The sequence below is a fragment of the Symphalangus syndactylus genome, chromosome 11 (genome assembly GCF_028878055.3).
Source record: "Symphalangus syndactylus isolate Jambi chromosome 11, NHGRI_mSymSyn1-v2.1_pri, whole genome shotgun sequence".
NCBI classification, from domain to species: Eukaryota; Metazoa; Chordata; class Mammalia; order Primates; family Hylobatidae; genus Symphalangus; species Symphalangus syndactylus.
This window is the reverse complement of record NC_072433.2, coordinates 72004449-72029283: the sequence shown is the minus strand read 5'-3', so window position 1 is coordinate 72029283 and position 24835 is coordinate 72004449. Positions and strand designations below refer to the sequence as shown.

The following is a 24835-nucleotide window of genomic DNA, read 5'->3' as shown; positions in this document are numbered from 1 at the left end:
CCAGTTGCAACTACCACATCTGCCTCTAACCGAATGAACACAGCCAACAACTTGCTAACCATTTTCTCTTATTTCACTGGGTCTTCAAAGATAAAACTATAAAAATTAAAAACTTTATTTCCAATTGTTTATGAAAGACGTATAAGTCTTAGAAATGAAAATACTAACCAACCTTATTTTCCTGTACTACTTGCTTATACAAATTAACCTTTGGAATTATATACAAATCACAAGTCTCATAAATCCTTGAAATGTCCATAAGAAATAAACCCATGGTAAATTTCTAGAGTTTATATAAATCTCAAAATGCCTTCATTAGCTTATGAGTGGAATGTTTAGTTCTCAGTGCAGTCGACACTAAGATGTTCCATTAGTGTGTAGAGCACTTGATAAAATATTCTATTTCTAGTACCTAAATATAAAAATTAGAACCTGTTATCTCTAAAATAGAGCAATCATCAGCCACCGTGTGGTCACTGAGAGGATACGTAATTTCTGAGATAATAAACCTCCAAATTCCTTAGAGTTTAAGCCTCATAACTATAACCAATTGTCAGTTGAGAATAACTCAATTGAGCTGAATATCTAGGGTAGCCAAAAAGCTTTTATATTTCATTAAATTGCTTCCTCTTGCTGATGATTGAGACCTAACTTGTGTGTTGTGGTTTTATGATTGTGATATAAATTGCCACCAGGAAATATTCTGATGTTTCCAGATTGCACAGAAGATAATCAACATAGTTGGAACTGATTTTAAACTACTGGACTAGGGTAAGTCTTTTCACATCACTAGAAAAATTTCATTTCTTGCTGGTTTCATACTGTGAAGAAAAATATGTCAGTTCTCTGAGGAGAAAGTTTTTTTTAAGTGATCCTGTATCACAGATATTGTGACACAAGCCTCTAAGGGAGCAACTCATAAGTTAAATAAGGTATTTCCAGTAGATAGGTTATGTTATTTGACTGAGTCTCATCCAGGTTAGCTGAAGAGGGAGAGATTACTATAGAGATTTATATGGAGCAGAAATGGAGGCAGAATCTCACAGAAATTAAGTACAAAATGGGTAATCAGTTTGAGTCCCATGCAAAAATAGTGTTCTGGGTTTTTTGTTAAGAGTATTTTTTTGTTAAGAACAGGAAATTATAAGCTCTCTTTCTTATGCACTAGCTTTAACCTGGGTCACATTTTCTTCGTATGTCCGCGGAGTTCTCCACTCACTACCTGCAGTCTTCTTCACCCTTCCATATATCTCTTAAATGTTTCATAGCTTGCTTTATTCATTAGTTACAGAGATTCTTTTATATGCCAGACACTGTGCTTGGTAAAAGTAAAAAGATGGATATGGATTTTGCCCTCAGAAAGTATACCTTCTAGTAGAGGAGATGGACAGTAAACCAGGAACTCAAAGCAAGTAAGGTAAGTAGATTGTGAAAAGTACTAGGAGAGAATAAAAAAAGCCTTGGGATTAAGAGGGATCTGGGTGAGGAAAGGCAGGAGATGAGTGGTGGGCATGGACAGTACGTTGGATATAGTAATTCAAAAAAAGTTGGTCATTTAGAGAGTTAGAGAATGACTGATGAAGCCAAGGGTTTGAAGTGAGAAGAGTTTTGGTTGAATAATTGTAGCAATGGCTCAGTCGTAACCTCCAGCTAACAGATAGCCCATACTGGCAAAGTATATTGACCATTCATTCATTTTCCCTTTCATGTTTGGCAATGTGCTAGCTGACCCAGCCAGGGAGGCTCTACCCATTCCACTTAATTCCTTTTTAATTCTGCAATTTGCAGCTCCATAACAGACAAGGTTTTATGAAAGTGGAGACTTGTGTCTGTTTTGTTCACTGTGTATCTCTAATACCTAAAGCAGTGCTGAGCACACAGTAGGAACTCAAGAAACATTTATGGAATGAAGTAATTAATAAGCGGGCTGTAGAAAAATAAGCATATTAGAGGATGGATGAGGATTTTATTGATCTAGGATTTTATCAATAATGCATTAGAATGTAACTCAAGAGCTTTTCACCTGAGCAAAATTTGCTAGAACTCTTAAAAATGGAAGTACTACTAAGCTATATCTTGCATATCTTGGGTATGCAGTTTAGATTTGCATTTTCTTGAAGAAAAATAATTATTGCTTGTATTTATTTAGGTACACATATATGAAGCCATTGGGAGTCAAAAAAATACTATTAACATATAATCCATATTGATACCTCCCAAACACAAAATACAACGCCTATACTTCACTGATACTTTGTAAGTAGCTGTTCAGTAACTGACTTAATGTGCATATACATTTTTATTTTCTCTATTTTAACATCTTGGGAAAAGTTATAATATGTGTATCTTTTCTATTAAAATATATAGAAACATGAGATTACTTAATATTAAATATACAAAATGTCTTTACCCATAGAATTAGCCATATTATTCAGTTTTAGAATATTTTTACCTTAAACCGTAACTTTTTAATGTAGCCTTCAAAACTTTTTGCAAAGTCATGTGTTCTATGAAATGAAAAATTAATTATTTTCACAAATGTCACCCACAGAAAAGCAGTCACAGAGCAGATGAACATTAATTAGGTTTTTGATATATTTCTTGCAACATATTTTTTATTCATTAATCAGTTAAAAATAGCTTTTTAATGCTACTCAAACCTTCACACAGTCAAATTGTGGTGGGGATTTATTTGTTTAGATGAATCAGAAACAGACATCTATTATAAATATATTTAAAAAATGATTTCCAACTCCAACAAATCATATTTTCGTTTGACAAGTTGGTATAGGTTTTCTCTACAGAATTTGAATTTTTTCAGGTTGTAAGTTATAATAATATGAGGCAACTTGCTTCTCATTCTCTGGAGACATTGATGCTAATTGGACTAATGATATCCAGCATCTAATCACAAATAAGTTTGGGACTAAATATGTATCATTGCAGCCACTGAGGAGGAGAGAGACGATAGGAGCAAACAACAGCTCTTGTCTGAACAAAACCTTACTTTCTGGATTGTTCAACTGTAAGCACTTTGATACACGCTGCAGCTCCAAAAAGGGCACAATTGCATATTAACAGCTTAAGCAGCATCAATCTCTGCCTAAAATGTCAGACTTTCAGCAGATTGTTTTAATAATAATTGAGATGATTTGTATTCAATCATTCACTTTACAAACCTCTGTTTGGTGTTCACTCAATGTCAGACCCTGTTCTAGGGGCTAACTGGTTTATTTAGCAAAACAAAACAAAAAGTTGTGTTACATAGAACAGAACGTTATGCAGTCATCATGTTTTAATATAAATTACAATAAACATGAATTTTGAATGTTATTATGTTAAATGTTATTGAACCTCAGATGAGAAAATAAATTGAGTCTAATAACACGCTTACATCATTTGACTAAAGGTATGCTGAGGAACAAATTGCAGAGCGAGTGAGGACCAGTACTCTGGAGATAACCTCAGTTTTCCAGGACAGTCAAAATTTTATATAATTTTATCATTTAAAGTGAAAGCTTTTTTATTTTATTATAAATCTATGTTTCAAAAATAAAATTATGAAAAGATTTACATTTGAAAATTGTTCCTCTTCTATATTAGTGGGACTGATAAACAGCGAAAATTGTCAGTCTAATATCCCACCTGGCATTTTCCTTATCCAGAGGCAACCAGTCTTCCCTGCTTGTCGAATATCTTTCCAGGAATACCTCTGTGAACACATAAGCATGTATCAGTATGTAGGGTAATTCTTTTTTATTCTGAAAGTTTGTGTTTTCTTTCTTATTGTAGCCTAAAGGAAACAGAAGGCTCTTGCAGAGATATTGATTAGCAGAAAGACACTAGGTTTTAGTGTAACCAGCAGGTTAGAAACGTGTGTATTCACTGTTCTGTGATTCAATTTCAGATATACATAATCTATATAATAATAATTCCACTGACTTATATTAGGTCGACAGATAATTATTTCTTCCCTCTTCTTGTCTACAAATTGTTGAACTTACTCTAAAGGAAACAAGTTTACCTTTATACCCGGACACAGAAATGATCCCAGGATGCACTTTCAACATCACACCATCATCCAGAAATTTTCTTCTCCTATCTTCAGCATGAGATCTGCTTCTGGTATATAACGTCTCTCTCTCTCTCTCTCTCTCTGTCTCTCCCCGCCCCCTTCCTCCCTCTTTCTTTTTTTTTTTTTCTCTTTCCTTCTTTCTTCTTTTTGTCTTACTCCCTTAATGGCGGATCATACCCTTGGATAACTTCCTAAGAAAGTGCATGAGAGAAGCAGATTTTTTAAAATTCTAAATGTCTCATGTGGTTGGTAGTTTGTATGAGTATAGAAATCTAGGTTGCAAGTATTTTCCTTCAAAACGTAAATAGCATTGCTCCTTTATCTTCTTGCTTCTGCTGTGGCTATTAAAAAATTCAGAGTCATTCTGATTTTGATCCTTTTGTTGTAGATCTGTTTATTTTTCATCTTGGAGAACTTTTCTTTGACTCCAGTAATCAAAAAGTCACAGTAATTTTTCTCTTGTGAGGGTCTATTTTTAACTGTTTTGGTATACACAATATTTTGCATTTGCCATTTCTAATGCCCAGGTTGGTACATAAACTCTGCCCATGTTCCTTGCCCCAGTGATCCTGATTCTTGACTAAATGAGATATCAGAGAGAAATCTTAACAGACTGTAGAAGCAGAAAACCTTCCTTGGTCCCCAACCACTGTTCATTGCTATTTCTCATATCATGTGGGATGCTCACAGAGAACACAAAACGCAGCAATCAATTCCAGATTGTCTGATGTTACATGAAATTCAACCAATAGTTCATGTTATTATTAATAGTACTATGGCAGATTGCAAAAATGCCCACCAATCTTCATTCTCCCATAGAGGCAAAGTCTGTTTTCCTAACGCTTGAAGTTGAGCTGGCCAATAGATTACTATGGAAGTAACCATACATCAGGTCTCAGGCCTTCCTCCTTTCTGTTCCTTTTCAGAACTGTACCATGCCATGTGAATTAAGACAACAGCTGGCCTCCTGAAGCATGAGACGTGTGGCCAGTTGTTCCCCACCCCTTATGCCAGACAGCCACTCACCAAACCCCAGAAGTGGAGCCACCTAACTTGCCTAACGCTGTGATGGAAAATAAAACTGATTTTAATATCTAGTTTCCACGATGTATAAAATATTCTTATACATGGTCTGAGGCAATGTCAAAACCAAGGGTATGGCTGTAAGACACCTTCTTAGAACAACAGAGAGAATTCAGACAGTGTGTATTAGACCCTCTCAACTAGACAAAAGGGTTTCTAAAAATCGTAAGGGTATCCCACAGCAGCCTGGCATACCCAAGCAAAGTAGACAGTACTGTGGGTATGACTTTTGATGAATGGAACTGATATAATCAAATTTATTGAAAGCTATAAAATTTTAAAGGGAATTAGACTAACAAAGGCATTGCTTGCAAGGATGAAAGAAATACTTCAAAATTTTAAAAAAGATCTATGGTTCCCTATGTTTCTTTCAACAGGAATTGGAAGAAACGTCCTAAAAGGTATATTTTCCAATAACATTTTCAGAAGTGGCCAAAAGAGTGGAAATAAAAGGACATCCAAGAGGATGGAGATGAAAGGCAAGAAATGCAATGAACCATGGACTGATTTCTAGGGAGCAGAACTAAACTCTGATCAAGAAAATTCTGTTCCTAGAATAAGCAGACCTGGTGACATTTGCCTCACTGGATTTCAGAATTGTCATGAAGCAGTGACTGCAATGTTTCTCTGCCTTCCCCTCAAGATGAGAGTGTTTCTGTAGTTTTTCTGGTTCTGTCTCACAATTATCTGTTGGGGTACAGAAGAAAGATAACTTTTCTTTCCTAGGTTTTTCATAGGTCTCTGGAGCAAAGGGAGTGTATCCAAACAGCTGCATCTAGGGTTGATACAGATTCTCAACTTCATGGCTTTCAGCCTGGTGCCATGATTGGATGACGTTTTGCAAGATCCTGGGATGGATGTACCATATATTGACTTTGGAGTTATGTAATTAAGTTCAGTTAGCTTTTCAGAAGATGAGAAACACATGACTCCGTTGTTCTTGTCACCCCGGAGAACCTCCTAGCTGACGTGTAGACCACAGATGCAAGAGGAAGTCAAGCTGAATTCAGAAGAACTCACCAGCAGACTATATCTAAAATTGTTAACCTTTAACTTTTATCCAGTGTGTTAGGCAAAATATTTTTGTATTAACCTATCATAATGCCCTGGTTGGCACATAAAACCTACCCTGTGTTTTAATATGTGGGCCCCTTAACCCTGGAAGTCAATCTGATTGTCAGTCTTACGAGATAATAGGGATGAATATTTTTAGTCAATAAAGAACAAAGACCAGTGGTCCCAAATCAGTGTTTTGTTGTTGTTGTTGTTGTTGTTTGTTTGTTATTGTTTCCTGTTCTCATAGGGTTAGCCTCTAAGATTAGAAAATGGCAGACAATCCTGGACTTTCTGACAGACAATTCCCAACTTTCTGAGCTTCATGAAGCTCAACGAATAGCTAATGTCACCTCTTTTGATATGTATCACCCCCTACCAATATCAGCCACTGTGCGAGAGGTGAAAGCCATTCTGAGTGCTAGCTCTTCATTGTATTGTAACCCTAAAGCTGCACTTGTGTGTGGGTCCCTGTAATCAGGGGAAATGACTATGCTTGCTTATCTTAATAAAACGGTAGGGAAGAATACAGAATATAATAAGGAAAACACATCATTTATCTAGACTCTTCTTCTCTGGATTATAGATAAAACCTCAATTTAATGGGGGAATGAAGAGGAGAAGGTGTTTGAAACTCACCTTCTGAACCATTAACAATGCCTGGAAGGGTAAAAGCTAAGAATATGAGACTTAAGTTATTCCAACCTGTGCTTCACCAGAGCTTCTCATCTGATTCATTTGTAAATATTGCCATTGTTTTTTCTTAGTGGTAAAAGCTATGCTTCAGACTGCACAAGCATTGCCTTACTTAATCTTCACAGCTACTCCATGAGGTAAGCTATTATTTGCACCATTTTACAAATGAAGAGTCTCTAGTCTGGGGAACTGAATTACTAAGTCTTGCAGTTAGCAATTGGCAGGGCCCTTACTCAAACACAAACACATATTATGACATAAAAGAGAATGCTATTAAAACTACATTTCACCCCAAATTTATCAGTTGTATTATTTTTTTTTATTAAAAACTGCTAATAAAATGTTTGAGGACCACTGGATCTCTCATTATGGAAATTCTAACACAACTTTCATTCTATGTTGTTTCAAGGGTATGCAAAGTATTTTAAAAACACAATTTTTAGGGGAAGAATTAGAAGTAATGATTCGCCCATCCTTTATGTTCTAACAACCTTTTTTTTGGTAACATGACAGGTTTTTGATATGTGGAACATACCAGCAGATACGAACTCTTCTGGGGAGTGGAATATAGATTTCCTGGCATCACTACAGAAAATTAAAGATTGCTGGTTATGTTATTAAGACATAAATATGTCAAAGTGAGATTTCCCAAAATAAAATCTTGAAGCACAGATGCTTCAAGCTTTTTTATACTAAAAGATCTTGAAACATCAATTCTTTTTTTTTTTTTTTTTTTTGAGACAGAGTCTCGCTCGCTCTGTCACCCAGGCTGGAGTGCAGTGGCACCATCCCGGCTCACTGTAAGCTCCACCTCCCGGGTTCACGCCATTCTCCCACCACGCCCGGCTAATTTTTTTTATTTTTAGTAGAAACGGGGTTTCACCATGTTAGTCGGGATAGTCTCGATCTCCTGACCTTGTGATCCACCCGCCTCGGCCTCCAGAAGTGCTGGGATTACAGGCATTAGTCACCCAGCCCAGCCCAAACATCAGTTCTTTAGAGCATCCTAAAGTGCTGATTTAAAATAAAATAGTGATAGTGATTGTATGCCAATGTAATAAAGTGCTAGGTTAACAGACAAAATTACTGGATATGGAAACACACTTTGTTCTTTATTTAAATGTGAGGTACACCTGTCAATTGTGTATAGAAAAACATGATCTAGCTAGATTTAGTGTTAATGGAAAGCATTTAAAATTTAATTTCTGAAAATATTTTAGGAAAAACCCTGGAAGAATGATGAAATAAGGGATAAAGCATATTCTCAGTAGGCATCAGACCATCTTAGATTTTTCATAACAGTCAGGGCTTTGCAACTACCTCATTAAATCACCTGGAGTAACTTACTTGCATTTTGTCACAGTTTTCAAATCTTTGCAATGTAATTGTAAGTTAGATCATGTTTATGAAGATGCTAGGTTAAAATGTAAGAAACTAATTTTTAAATTTGTAGAGAAACAGTATAATATGTAGTACAAATACAGTGCTGTAGTGAGAAATACATTCTCATATACTTTTCATTAACTGTACCTTTTTTGTTGTGTTATAACCCAGTCAAAAAATGATTATATTCAAAAAAAAATCATCTATAGTCACTGGATTTTTTTCTAGAAGATGAGACAACCATCAGGCCAGAGGAGGAGTGATAAAGCTATGCCTTTTGATGGAACAATCCCTGGGGCTTTTAAGTTTTTAAAGCTATGAGTCAAAACTAATAATGATGATAATGGAAATAAATGATAATGATGATGATAATAAATGTATTATATGAAAGAGACATTTAAAATATAAATAGACATTAGAAGTCTGTCTTCTAAGACTCTTTCGTGGCAAGAAATGAAACTGAGACCATGGAGGCTATTCAGATGTTGACATAGGGAAAGTTTAAAGTTGACACTTTCTTAGTTTTCTTTCTAAATTTCATGTTAATATTATTTACGGCTATGTTAAAAATTGTGCAATCTATCATCCTCACCTTGAGTGGCTGCATTTGGTTATGTTGGAGTTACCATGACCATATTTTATGAGAAACAAAACCCCATGAGGAATTTAATAGTAATTAAATTGACAATATAATAGAGGTAACGTACTCTTTTACTAAACTACGAATAAATACAAGTCAAGAATGATAACACTTGAGTTTATATCATGTATGCTTTTTAATTCATTTTATCATGTATTTCTATTAAGAATTTCTTATGGTCAGGGATGTGAGTTTAGAAACCCTAAATCTAAGAGTATATTTTTTTCATTTCTGCATTACCTGGTAAGTACATAGCCTATACAGGAATTATTTTGGTTAGCAGGAAATAGTGCCCATCTTAGGGAAAATGAGTCATAAACATAACTTAAGACCTATTCATATTTATGTGGGAATATAGCATGGTTATCAAAACCTCTGGTGAGCTGTATGTGGCAGGGATATGCCTTGTAAAATTATGTTATCTAAATTATAAATCCAAAAAGTTACTGAATTTATTAATCAAAAGAGCTTTCAAAATTCTGGTTTTACATCAAATGAATGATGTAACATTATTGTGCCAAAACACTTTGTATATCTAATGAGATAATGTGCACTACATTTATGAATTGTAAATTCCTCAGGCCACTTGTATGCAAATTTATCCATTCATGTGGTAAGCATTTATAGAGCTTCTGCTATCTGACAGACACAGGGACACAAAGCTAATCAAATGACATTGTCTTTTAAGGCATTAACCATCCTATTTAAGACCCTCGTTTCAATTTGTATATACCTGAAACAACCTCATTCATTATTGGTAGACAGCATAAAATATAATGTTTTTGTATTTTTTATATATAATGTTATATATAAATGTTACATTTTATATATTTTTTTTATATTTTATGCTACCAATAATGAATCATAACATAGTATAATTCTATCACAAGGAAGTTGTCCTTTTTCTGCATATTTGTATGTACTAAGCAATTATTACAAATTTATCTATGAAACCCTAGATTATGAATCATAATATATTTTTGGCTTTAACATTGTTAAAATTTCAAGACTCAATTATATTGATTTTCTTATTAAGATGGAGATATATCGCTATGAAGAAATAAGCTGGAATTCCACCACTCACTATACTTCAAACCTAATAACTTAGTTTCAAGTAAAATTAAACATTTGTCATAGACTAAAAAATGTTTTTGCTCCAAATTTATTCCACCATAATTTTTTAAAAAACACATTCAATTATGTCAAAACATAAAAAGCAATGAGCATTAATTCAATCTTAAGAGTTCCACATTTTCTGAATTTGTACTGTAAACAAGACCAAATAAGTTCATATACTTATTTTACCATTTCTTGGTATTGTTTATGACTGCATGCCCATAAAGGTATGAAAACAGTATTCAGCAAAATGCCTACAGCAGCAGAAACTAACCATAGTACAGTGTCAAGGACACCCAGTTACTCCCGGGGACCCATTACCGAATGTAAAACTGAAAAGTTTCTGAATTTCTTTTGAGTCTTGTGCACCTCATGTTTTGATGTTTGACAGGTGATATCATAACCTTGAACAATCCCTCAACTATAGCAAATCTTTTTAATGTGGCCCTTTGGTGACTTAACAAGTACATGATTTTTTCTTATGTTAAAAATGCTTCAAAGTGATCCTGCCAGATTTTCCCATAAGATAGTCATTCAACTGAACTTGACTCTTGTGGTTGGTTTATAGGGCTGCTGGGCTTGCCGCTCGATGCCCTGCAATAGTTATTTCTTCTCATGGTAGTATTAAAATGATCATTTCTCATTTCCCAGGGAACATGTCTTAGTTCAATTGCTCTCAAACATTTATGGAGTAACATGTTAAAACTCATTCCAAGTTAATACTGAGGACAATTGCAACAAAAAAGTCTGACAAAAAAGTAAGTGTGACCTGCTTTGAAAAGAAAACTGGAAATAATCATAACTGTTTCCAGACCAAATTTCAAATATCAACCTGCTACTAACCTAGAGAACACCAAGAAGTTAGCAGAAACCTGTCTTGCCTTTCATTGAACTGTCTTAAAGGCATATATAGATTGACTATGCCTCTGATTACCCACTGGGTATCGAAGTTGTTTTAGATTAATACTGTAATGATTTCCATTGGATTGCACTCATTCCTTTGAGAGCTAAGTATTATTCTAAGAATAGTTGGGAAAATAAGAAACAAATATGTAGAATACCCTTTGTTCTAGTTGATTAAACATAAAATGCTAGATTTTCCCCAGTGTCATAATCTAATACTCTTTCATGTGCTTAGGGAAGCACATCAACTCTTCTAGGTCACTTGGGTGTCGTTTAATGCACTGTAGCAGTAATGATTTAGGAAGATTTAAAAGTCATAACCTGGAAGTTAAAAAGGCCTCTGTTCCTATGGGCTATCTTTTTATCAGCCCTATAGATAATTCATTTTAGTTAAAATAAACTATATCATAATGAGGATAAATCACTGGCATCACATGTATAACAAATCATGGTATAAATGACTTTCTAACATCTGCATTGCAAGTATAATTTTATAGAAGAAACTGTTGTAAATGTGTATAAAGAAATGTTTAGTGTTTGAAGGCACAGAAGTGTGTGAAATCTAGAGGTATCTTATTTATTTTAGTGTCATTGGAAATTTTGTGTCATCAGATATTTCATTATGTGATAAAATATTTCTAGTGTTCTAAAATTTATTTTAACAAAAAATGCATAAACTGTGTATAGTTCCAGGATCAGTTGCTAGAACACAGCTCTTTCCTTTTTCCATATAGGCTGGCTTTGAAATCCTTTTCATGGTCAAAGAAAACATTAAGTTATTGCTACTTAGAGATCAAAGGGAGATCATTAGATTATGAAGTAATAGTTTTTGTTAGCTGACTTTTTTATTTGGTTTGGGTTTTACCAACTGCATCTTAGTAATGAAATAATGACCAAATCTAAGAAACAGATACATTAACCTCAATAAACATGAATCAGATGAATAGCTTGAGCTCTCTATTTATTTTAGCCATAATTTCCTGGATTAAAGTAATTAAGACAGGTAAGTCCTTACGTCATTAATGAATCTAGTGATGTTTGATGGATATCCCTAAACTTTTAAAGTTCTTTCTTAAATATTAACCCTGGAACAGAATGATGGGATACCTCAAAAACCAGTCGGATCTACTATTGCTTCTTTTCTATAAATGGATGAATTTCAGATATTTCTTTTCATATACGTATATAAAGAATATTTGAAAAACTGAAGTATTCTCAAAAAATGCTATAGTATTTCAAAGTAAAAAGCAAAATAATAATTAAGCTAATTCAGTTGAGAATGTACATGTTGTATTAAAACTTTTCAAGGATAATGAACACATTCTTATGTCATTACATTTATCATTGAGCAGCCAACTAATATAAAAGAGTCCAGTTTGCCTAAATATGCAACAATCAGTTAAAATTGCCTCCCTCCCTTCCCCTTCTTCTTCTTTCTCTTCCATGTCATTCTCCTTATTCTCTAACCAAGTTAATGCCACAAAATATATAATCACTCAAAAGAAAAACCCAAGAATAATTATTAATTCCTCAATCTGTCTCTACCCGACAGTTTTGCTAAATTTGTCTTCTAAATATTTTAAAAACTCTTTTCCCATACTTTCATCATAACTATCAGTGTTTTCATTTAGATTCAAGACACCTCTCTCTTAGACTACTTCAATAATCTCTTAACTACCTGATATTCAGGCTCATAATTTTATCCTCTCAAATCTATTCTACACACCACTGCCAAGGTGTTCTATTTCAAACACAAAGCATCTCTTCAAACTCTTCAATGGGTCTTTTCTGTAGGATGAAGTTCAAACTGCCCTGTATGACAGCTAATATAACTTGACCAGGACCCTTTCTGTCTCTACAGGTGTATCTTTCCTCTCCTCTGTTTGAACTTTATAATCTAACAACACTGAGTTGCTTATAGCTTTTTATAGGCTTGGCTGTCTCTCCACCCAGATCTCATCTTGAAATGTAGTTCCCATAATCCCTACATGTCATGGGAGGTACCCAGTGGGAGGTAATTGAATCAACGGGGAAGTTACCACCACGTTGTTCTCATTATAGTGAGTTCTCATGAGATCTGATGGTTTTATAAGGGGCTTTTGTCTTTGTTCAGCACCTCTCTCTCCTGCTACCACGTGAAGAAGGATACGTTTGTTTTCCTTTATGCCCTGATTATAAGTTTCCTGAGGCTCTCCCAGCCATGTAGAACTGTAAGTCAATTAAGCCTCTTTCCTTTATAAATTACCCAGTCTTGGGCAGTTCTTTACAGCAGTGTGAGAACAGACTAATACAGCTCTCCACCCACACTATGTTGTTTTCTGTCTTCCTGGCTCTTCAAATGAAGTTCCCTATGATGGGAATGCCTTTACTCACACTCTTCACCTTGAAAATTCCTATATGGTTTTCTGTTTGTGTTTAAGATTCAAGTTACTTATGTCTATCCATCCTTTTCCATTATTTAATAATGACTTGTATATGTGTTTTCTTTCCCACTGCATCATATCTAACTTTAGCTCTCTAGACTCTAGCACAGCGTCTAGAATACAGATACTCTATACATTGTTATGAATAAATTGTAGAGTTCAAATGAGTATTGCAATTTTAAAACGTTTATCCATGTTAACAGACAATATCAATAACTCAGCCTAATCTTCACAATTCAACCAGATCTTCCCTTTGTCATCTGTTGACATGCCAAAGTGGAGCCCGGGATATTATCATAACTCACTTAAAGCAATTCAAAATGTGGTTACCCTAGGATGGATAAAGGAAATATATTCCAAGAATGTGATGCCAATTTATTTACTTACGCATGACAGCATGCTCTTCTGTGCACCAAAACACAGTCCTTAAAAACTGTGGATCTTTTCCAGGATGAAAGCAAAGACCCTCACTCCTCTCAGTGGTCAAATGGTACATTGCTAAAGTCTTTTTAAACTCAATAAACATGGTTCTATACATGATTCTCATGTTTTAAAAAGTGCTGCAACTTTAACCATATTTATAAGCAAGAAAATTATATTCATTGAATTGTAGCTGAAGTATTTGCCATTTGCTTTCATTCTTGTGTTTTTTATTGAAATTTAAGCTCTTTCCAAGATGAGCTTTAACATGTAAGAGAAAAATATTTATATATTTGAAGTTTCACTGTACATTTAATTAATAGTCAATATTATTTTTAACATGTACAGCTCATCAATTCTCTGATTTCACCTCTATCACCTCTCCTGTGGCCTGGTAATGTGTAAAGCCTAATGCAATATTTGTTAACTGCCTGTGAATGTATCTTCCAGATAATGGTGATTTTTTTTTTTTTTTTTTAATGGCAGATGTCTTACCTTTTTAGATCTTAAAGGTAGTGGAGTTTTCATCAATAGAAAAATGAGGGTTACATAAAATCTTCCTACCACTGTAACGGCTCAGATTCTATTCAAATTAAATAGCTCTTCAACAAGAAGTTAATATGTCAGCTGAAGTGTTAGTGAGACACAGTTTCAGCACAGAGCCTTTCTTTTCAGTTCACAGAATACCCTGTGGTGAAGGTGTTGATGTTGAAAGTAAACTTATTTCAATTCAAAGAAAGCTGTTTAATTCATATGGAATTTCTTTCCAAATTGTTAAGTTATGCTTTGTAGGAAACATGAATTGGAAGTCAAAGACCTAAACTCTATTCTCAGCTATGTCACTTTCTTCTTGCTTTAGGTTACAGGAAGTCACCAAAGCAATTATCTCTCTGTGTTCCCACAGGTACAAATAGAGACTATTTTTCCCACAAATAACTGGAGAGAATCAGATTTTAAATGTATCTTTATTAAATGTCTGTTTTAAGAAGATAAAGGACATCCCACTGAAGTGCAGGGTTTTAAAGGAGTTGTAAACAATATTTCATTTGATCAGTATATTTAGTAACTTTGTTGTTTCTAGGGGTCAAGATGGGAGAATATAAATCTGAATGAAGCATATATCCTGTCCCAATGAGTTTACAAGTCTGAGAAGAGACATATGCAAAGGAGCACACACTAAGACAGAAAGGAGACATTTTCAAGAAACCAAGATGAGTTCAACACGACTACAGCATAAAGCTAATTGGGACCGGGAAAGAGTCAAGGCTAGAAGTTTGAAGGAGTTGACATGAGAGGGCTGGTGTATGCCATGCTAAAATAATTCTTTTAGGGAATAGTGGGCACACATCTGTGAAGGTGGTTTGGGTCTAGATTATGGAGAGTCTTGCACAGCAAACTAAAAGGTTTGGACTTTTCCTTGCGGAAATTAGGGAGCATATTTTGAAAAATTGTATATGAGAATGATTCATCTTGAATAAACTAGCAAATTTAGAGAATGAAGGCAAGTTTTCCCAGAATGTAATTATACCAACCTCATATCTTGGGTTGAAAAAGGAAATTGTTAGTAGTGAGAAGTATTGAGAATAGGATTTGATGACTCACTGGATGAGGTAAAGAATTATCTTATGACAGTAGGTAAATTGTCTGAAAGACGTAACTGAATAGGTAGCTTGAAATTCAGTCTGGAGAAATGCCTATATTTAGAGGAGGTATAATAGAAGGATATGAGCCTAGCTTAAATGATAGAGAAAATTTAGAAGGCTGAAAGAAAAAAACAGAATGCCAAGTGTGGCAGATACCAAGGAAACTGTCAAGAAACCCAGCCTCTCCCTTATGTGCTTCTTTTCCTCTCCCAGACCCAGTTCAGGAATAATCTCCTTTGAGGAACCTCCTTTGAATCTCCCTGCAGCCACCTCTGCTCCACTTTTATAGAGGCGATCAATCCCCTCTTTTAAGCCAACATGCTACTTTTGCATATGTCTAGCATGTGTCTAGTAAAGCACGAATCTCTTTCTATTGCCGTATTCATTTTCATGCCTAATGTACATATTAGGCTATGAGGTCATGAGAGCTGGCCTCAATTTTCTTAGAGGAATAGTCAGAACATGAAGAAAATTACATAAGAAGATTCAAGCATTCATTGTTAACTGGAGAAATGAATGGATTGGAGGTTTGGAACTTCCAACCAGGGAAGTATGGTAGAAATCAATAAGATAAAATAAGTAGTATGGGCAGTGGGCACAGGGTAGATTATCTGATTTTCTACAACCACATTCAGGTAATAAGGATAAGAACTAAACCAAATACAGTTTCAGGGGATAATTCACAGTTGAATATTGCAATGGTTAAAATCAGTTTTTTTCAAAAGATTAGAGATTATAATATAGAAATTTCCAGTCAAGGAGAGATGCCTGGATATGGCTCAAGAACAAACAGAAGAGGGTGAGTTGTCTCTGTAAAGCTGGGTAAAAAGTATCTTTAAAGGATTCTATGCTCCGGTGAAGATAAAGAGTAGAGTCACAGTTAGGAGCGATAGAATAGAAAGGCAAGAAAACCATGCCTGGAGAGAGAGAATATAAAGTTTAAAGCCCTGAAAAAAAATCTTGCTGGCTAGCAAGATTCAAAGTGAGGTAATGCTTTTTGAAGACTGATATAAAGTAAGAATAAATACCACCAGATTATGTTGTGGATGCTAAAGACCACCTCTATTAAGGTTCTTTAGAGAAATAGAATCAATAGGTTTGTGCGTGTTTGTGTGTGTATGTGTGAAATAGAATCAATAGGTGTGTGTGTGTGTGTGTGTGTGTATAAAGAGAGAGAGGAGAGAGATTTATTATAAAGAATTGGCTCATGCAATTATGGAGGCTGACTATGGAGTTCAAAATCTGCTGTGTGTGCCAGTAGGCTGGAGATGCAGGGGAGTGAATGATGTAGTTCCAGTCCTAAGGACCGGCAGCCTGGAGACCTAGGAGAATTGATGGTGCAGATTACGTCTCAAAGCAGTCTGATGAAAAAATTTCATCCTGCTTGCAGAAGTTAGTCTTTTTCTTCTATTCAGGCCTTCAGCTGATTGGATAAGACCCACCCACACAATGAAAGGCAGTCTGCTCTCCCCAGGGTTTACTAATTTAAATGTTAATCTTACCTGAAATCACCCTCCTAATTGACCACAGTCCCCATGCCAGAATGGCACCCAAGTCTGCTTCATGCATTGTGGTCATGTGCTTCATAATTTCCTCTTTCCTCCTTTGCTGTCACTATTTATATTTCACACATACTCAGTTATAAAATGGACTGAAATATCAGCAGAGAACAAGAAGGATCTCCAAGAGAAAGCCAGAAATGAGTTGAGTCAAGGAGTATCCTGACCTAATAATTAGCTTCCAAAGGGAGTGATCATCAGTTCAAATTATAGAAGACAGGAGAAGGATAAGCACAGACTTCAAAAATTGCATATTGTAATCCTAACAACCTGTGAATACTTTAGGTTGTAGAGCAAAGGAGACTTAATGTTTCCTGTGGAATTAAGGCTACTAATCAGCTGATCTTAAAATAGGGAAAATTATTCTGGATTATCCAGGTGGGTTCAATGTAATCCTAACAGTTTTTAAAAGTGGAAGAAAATGAGAAGGAGATGTGAGGATGGAAGCAGAGACTGGAGATGAAAGGTGACTTTAAAGCAAAGTTATTGGGCAGCCTTTACAAGCTGGAAGAGTCAAGTAAATGAATTTTCCCCTAATGCCTCTAGAAAGAAATACCACCTGCCAACACCTTGATTTTGGCCCAATGAGACCTGCATTAGACATCTGACTTTCAGACCTGTAAGATAACAAATTTGTTGCAATTTATCATAGCAACAATAGAAAAATAACACAAATACTTCCAATGCAACAAAATTCCAGTTTCCTTGGTACATTGATCAAACTGAGTTTTAAAATGGAAACACTTTGGTATAGTGGAAATAGTATTTGTCTTGAAGTCAAGAAAACCGGATTTTAGTCTTGACTTTTACAAAATAATCAAACAAATGAACTTTAGCAAGCCCTTCAACCTCTGCAAAGTACTTTGTTCCCCTACAAAACAAAGAGTGAGATTAGATTATGTCTAAGGCTCTTTGTAATTATAAATTATTATAAGCAGATAAATGGGTCCATTCAAACAAACATGTATTTATTCACAGTTGTTTTATCAGTTGTTACCTTCCTCTAAGGTTTTTGAAATTGTGTTTTCCCCAAGAAGAAATGGATTTCTGAATAGGAAATTCTAGGGAGTTCTACAGGCAACTGTACAAGGGTGCATGGAATAAGGAACTTTCTTGACCTTTCTAAAATAGAAATAAATGGGAATTTTAACCATCCATATCACTGGTCTTAAATGTGAATTTTAACCATCTGTATCACTGGCCCAAGAGAGTATGCTCCCAGGGTGATCTACCATTTTACCCAATTCTGTGTACCCCTTTCCATGTCATAATTCATTGGTGCTGGGGTGCTCAGCTAATGAAAGTGGCTGAATTTGCAACTCAGTTTCTACTTTGGCATTGCTAGGTCCTTAAACTAGAAGCTGTGCAAAAGACTTCACCAAGACAGCCATATTTGGGACATTGACGAGTAAATTTAAATGAGTTTATCTAGAAAGAGAAAGTAAAAGAGGCAGATATGCAGTGGTAACCAGAAATAAGACAGTATTTAGCCCAAGATAGGGTTGCAGAGGCAGGTGCCCCCCAGAGGAGGGGGGTGGGAGAGAAAGAGAATATGAATGAATCGCAATGAATGGCAACTGTCTAACTCTGGGCCTTAGGGAGACTCAGCTGCTTTTACTTCTGAGTAATATGGTATGCACCTGTCAAGTATCTTCCCTATTTCAGGAGCTAACTTGTGTTGCTTCTTTTCTTTGAAATCACATAATTTCTGCCTACAGGAATAGATCTTCACCAATACAGTACTATTTTTTTTCATGAAAATACCAAACTATTTCTAAAAGCTCAATTTAAAAAGATCTTATATCATTCAATGAACAGAGCACCTAATTATAAACTAATGGCTATTCAAGTATATAAACTAATAAAATTTAAGTTCACAGCATTTGAATTAAAAATTGACATGTGTGCTTCAAGGTTTTTTTCTCCTCTCTGCCTATTTCTTATTTATCACTTCCTATTGAGAAACCTAAGAAGGTATGGGAGAAAAATACTAGTATTATTTATTCTGGATTTAACCCTGTTTAGGAAAAAGTAAAAAGCAACATATGGCCTACTAAAATCCTCTGGGCTTCACAAGTACTTCTTATTTAAAAAAAAAATTTGTATGGACTTCTGAAGGTTATTTTGTTTATACCCAAAAATGATGAATGAGAGTATACAGCCCTGTGTTTTGCATTATATTCAAATACATGAATGCCTTAAACATTAATATTCTCTCTTGGTTCTATAAGAGATTGTGTCCATTTCTATTGTACCCAGAGATTTTTTCATTGTTTTAGGTACAAATACACAAAAAGTCACAAAAGGTGGAATTTACTGATGTATTGCTAGTGTTGTGGCAGTGACAGTTTGTCATATGCTCTACAAAGAAAGTCATTAGCCAAATGGAAATTTAGGTCAGCTAACATTTCTGAATGATATTTAAGGGGTCACTGAAATTATTGAAAATGTGTTTCATATTTCATCATGCAAATGTCAAACTCAATTGCTCATTTATTTATTTACAGTAATCTTCCCAATGTTACTTGAATATCTGTCATTTAATAAAGCTTTACTCCCCTCACATTTCTGATTCTCAACAATTGAGGTAAATCACTATATCTCATGTCCTTGAATAAACTCTCACACACACAAATATCTATGCATATTATATATACATAAACACATGTCGCAGGGACTAAATACATGTAAGTCTAAATATTTATGACTTTTTTTTCCCTCTCATGCGTTTTTTTAAAAAAAGTATGATCTACAATGCATTATGGGTGAAGATACTAATGGCAGAAGTACCGGAGCCCCTAACTGCCTTACAGCTTTGTCAGGGTGACCAAAGAGCAAAAGATGTTAAACAATAAGAAAAAGGAGTGAACTAGCATAGATGGGAAAGGCAGTTAAGGGGAAAAAAAATGAACAAAAATGTAATTTAAGAGAACTTTTAGAAAGTTTTGATGAAGATTCTATGCTGTACTTCCTTTGATATAATATTCTTCAAGAAAACCTGGATTTAAAAGTTTCTGCAATCTTCAATGTTTTCAGAGTCAGAGTTTCTTTGCATGTCACCATGCTGACATTGGACATGGCATAAGAAAAAGACCATCTAGTATTACCTTGAATTCACACCTAAGTATATGTCCATGTATTAATACATTTGAATACCTAGTATGTTAGAGTAGTTTTAAGTGCTTTAATTTTACGGAAAAAGAATAATAAGCAAGATTATTTGAATATTCTCTCAAGCTTTGGCCTTGGACCGGTGCAAATACCTTCTGATTAATTCAATTTCTCTGTAACTGACCTTTGCAAAATTCTGGGTTTTGCTTTCCAATTCTCCTCATTTCTAATAATCTTAGTCTCTTTTCACAGCCAACCAATTATCATAATCAGGCTTTAGAGCTTGTTATTCCTAATAATTGTACCCTGTCTATACTTACAATTGTAAGCATCCAACTCTCCATTTATAACTTTGTGTCTTTTCAGCTCACTCTCTCTAGTATCCTAATTCAATAATCCCTTGACTCCACAAAAACCTTCAATTCATTGGTCCTACCATATTCTTATTCTCTTGCAACTCCATCTTTGCCTCAGTCCCCTCCTTATCTGGCTTATATTCCATGAGAACAATTATAATTATTTCTGCATAGATCCTCCCACCTTTCCTTTATCTGCTCCATTAAATTTGCTGAGGAAAATCCCAGCTAACTTTGTATTTCACATCTGTTTTAAGAAATACATACAAGCAGCCTGGCGTGGTGGCTCATGCCTGTAATTCCAGCACTTTGGGAGGCCGAGGCAGGCGGATCAACTGAGGTCAGGATTTCAAGACCAGCCTGGCCAACATGGTGAAACCACGTCTCTACTAAAAGTACAAAAATTAGCCAGGCGTGGTGGTGGGTGCCTGCAATCCCAGCTACTCAGGAGGCTGACGCAGGAGAATGGCGTGAACCCGGGAGGTGGAGGTTGCAGTGAGCCAAGATCGCGCCACTGCACTCCAGCCTGGACAACAGAGCAAGACTCTGTCTCAAAAAAATATATAAATAAATAAAAATAAAAAATAAAAATACAAGCATGCCGAAAGCCAATTTATGGTGACAGAGCTTTAATAGGTCTTCAGTGCTGTCAGTCAATCCTACAACCCTCTCTCCTACATTAGTATTTTATACCTTTCTCTCTCTCTTCACACCACCAACAGTCTTCTTCTACCACATTCTCGTCTGATTATCTTAATTACTATTTCTCTGATAAAATAGAAGTGACTACAGGAGATATCCTTTATCTTCTCACTGTCAAATTAAGTCCTTTTCATGTAATGCCCTCTGATTCTTCCCTCAGCAATAGGTTTTGTCAAGGTAGTTTGTTCTGTTTTGCCTTTTTATATTGTTTCCTGCTATGCTCCCAGCACCCAGAATAATAACGATAAATAACGGTAAATAGTAACTCATACATAACTGTGGAATGAATTCAGTCTAATTTCTGATGCCTTCTACTATATGCCTTCTACTACTATGGCACTGTCCTTCGTTATCTAATAGTTTGTTCTTTATCTTGTTTTTTTAATACCTAGGACAGTACCAGCACATAGAGATTCTTCCCTAAATATATAGAATATAAGCATGTTTCAAACTAAGGATAGTTAATCTGAGTTAATTCAATAAAATCAACTACAGACAAATGTAATTATGCTTTGCCCATCTTATTAAGGTATTTTCTAATCATAGCTTAGGAAATTTGCAAAACATTAAGTCCATCTTCAATTAATCAGAAAACTCAAACCACAGCTTTCTCTTAGAATTCTAACATATTCAAGTTTAAAATTTACATGTCTGCTTATAATTGGTATTTATAGGAAAGCACTCTTTTTTCCAAGAGCTATATTATTTCATTTTTCATTTCTTATACTATAGACTTTGAAGTCTTTGTAGCAATAGACAAACACAAAGCATACTTAATAAATTCCATTTAAACCTGCATATGTTCCTAAAGGGTTTGCTTCCTCATTATGGGTTCTTCTTATCTTAATGTAAACTCTATTTTTTCAGATTGAAGAATCACAAATGGAAGCTCCAAACACTTATCCAAATTCCTGAATTCAAACTTGGATTCACAACTCAAGCTTTAAAGATAGTATGTAAACTTCTATCTGTTTGTGAACATCACAACACAGATTAAGGTTTTGTTGTTGATTTCTTGTTGTAGTAAACTTTTCCATTTCTACAGTTGAAAGTTTCTGACACTGATTGTATTCTGTATTAAGTTCATTGATGAAAATAGCAGAAAGAGAACAATCTCTGGGACTCTTTACATTTATCAACATAAATTATTCAACAGATTTTACTCAGTAACAATTTCCAATTTTCTAGTTTTCCTCATCCGTTCAGTCTGTAATGTTACAGACAATTGGCATCATGTTACTTTGCACATAAAACTAAGATCAAAGATGCACATTTTTAAGACATATTAAACTGAGGTGAGCTTGATTTAAATTATGTATATGTGTATGTAAAAGCAACCTGCATTTTGATGGCAAATAATTCCTAAAAACCAGTCAAAAAGTGGTATTCATAAAATGGCTCATTTCTCTAATAGCAATATAGTGTTTTAAAGTTTTGTATCTTACCAAAGCATTGGAATAAGTCACAGACATAACCAACAATAGGTGATCTTAAAAAGAGAGATAAGCCCTAGTCCTGCTGGCTAAAGCAACATAGCATATCTATTTCCTCTTCTATATTATAGTCAGACACATATTTGAAGGGAACTAAAATATGGTGTCATCTGAGTATTTTTTTCTCCACATTAAAAATCCATGTATCCTTTCTATGCTGCTCTATCCTTTTATATGCTAACATTTTATTCATCGTTAAATATTCAGGTTAATATTGCTATTTTTAAAAAAATCCTTAAAAGTCACTTCCCAAAAGAAAAACAAAAAGTAATAACGGTCTATCTGTAGTTTAATTGTACACCTCCAGAGTAGGGTTCATCCTAGTCCAACTCTCTCTTTCACTTTTATTAAAATTTGTCGTATCTCTATTGCTGCCTCCAGGATAGAAACTGCATCTCTCCATCTTTATTCAGGGCCTAGCATGGTACTGAGGACACATAATAGATGTTCACCAGGGTGTTCTAAGTTGAATCAAGTTAAGTTCAAGTTAATTCTAAAATCAATGAAATCTAAATGTTGACTTTAATAGAAAGAGGCAGCTCAGGTCTAATTCTGACTTGTTTGCATATATATTATTATCATAAGAAATTCTTGAAATGAACATTCTGAGATTTTTGACTGTTTTTTAAATTTTACATGAAACATATATACATTGTAGATAAAAATCAGAAATGCAAATGAACCAAAAGAAAAATAATAGAACCATCTAAAATTCTACCACCCAAGGGTAACTACTATTAAAATTCAGTGTATGTCTTTCCAGATGTTCTCCCCAAGGTATATTACACATGTGTTCTCAATGGAGAGAACAAGAGAAATGCTACCAGGTCAAGGTAGCTAAAGGAAAACTGTGGTCAATTAGTCTAGAACTATTGTCTAGGTAGCACTATAGAAGGAGGATCTTAAAAATTTAATCTTTATTTTATCTTGTCTCCTACCAATTTTCCATTGATCATATATAGCAGTAAAAACAGTCAGCACAAGATTCTAATTTACTTTTATATTATTCTTATGATTATTCTAAAAAATCCAATTAGAGATATAGAATAATTTAGCTAAATGTTTTAAAATTTAAGTTATCTAGTTAATTTAGTAATATCAATATTATCATATAATGTTAATTATGAGTTGGCATTTTATTCTTTTCATTTTTATAATTAGTTTTTTATTTTGTTTAAGTAAGAAATTTTAAAAGAATTATACATAATAGAATTAAAACTAGTGAAACTTATTTATGCAATCTTATCTATGATTTTTAACTATTTTATATTTTTCAAGTAGTATATACAATTTATCTACAATTTTATATCTTGTCAGGTTTTCTAGGGTAAAAACTATGTCATAATTAATGAAGTTAAATGATATATATTTTAGTAAAGTAACTAATTTCTCCATTGATAAGCTATGGTATAGTGAAGTGTTGATGTTTAAGGAACATGCTCTTAGAATATAGAGAAATGCTTAGCATCCAACTAAAATCTGTAGTATGGAAGGCTTAGATTGTTTCAAATTACTTGACCATTTTTGCATCGCTTTCCTCTGATTAAAAAAAAAAACCGGCTTAATCATTCACTGATATTGTGCCATAGGCTTATGGCCTGTTTCTAGTCTAAAGCTTTCATTCACCAACTCACAGAAGTCCTCGTAACAAGCATCAACTTTCTTAAAGAAGAGTATTTGGGTTGGACTGGATTTTCAGAGTTCTATCTGAAATTGATATTGTTATGTAGCAATAAATTACCTTACTAAAGAGAAAAGAAGGCAATTCAGGTTGTATAGAGTTAAGAAAGAAATTCATGTGAAAATATGCACAGTAGTATCCCATCAGGTTTTAAAAGGTTTTATTTACAGGAAGAATAATTACAACTGCAGGAGCAGGTTTTGGGAAGCCATGACTAAACTCTTACCACTCCAAGAGGAGAGATAAGGCTGAGAGAACAGTAAAGAACCCTGAATGGATGTCAGAAAAACCAGGTTGCCTTGAAAGATGCAGCGAACCATAGTCAAAAGACACAGTAACCTAAATCGACTTCTCAAGATTTGAGGTAACGAATATTCCACTCCAATTTCTGTTTCCCTTATAATCTCCTTTTGTCTAAACCTAAGTGACACCTGAGGGCTTGCAAACCCATTGGTGTAATCCATTCATAGTGGAGAAGATTGAAGACTTGATCTGAAG

At 34.5% G+C, this 24835-nt stretch overlaps 1 long non-coding RNA gene across 1 annotated transcript in view; it reads right to left on the bottom strand.

Annotated features, from left to right (window-relative positions):
* The window catches only part of LOC129457784 (uncharacterized), a 107517-nt gene that overhangs the window by 2859 nt on the left and 79823 nt on the right, over nucleotides 1-24835 (bottom strand). The window contains exon 5 of the long non-coding RNA XR_008649370.2: nucleotides 3646-3712. This is a non-coding gene — a long non-coding RNA (uncharacterized lncRNA). The remainder of the gene's footprint in view (nucleotides 1-3645; nucleotides 3713-24835) is intronic.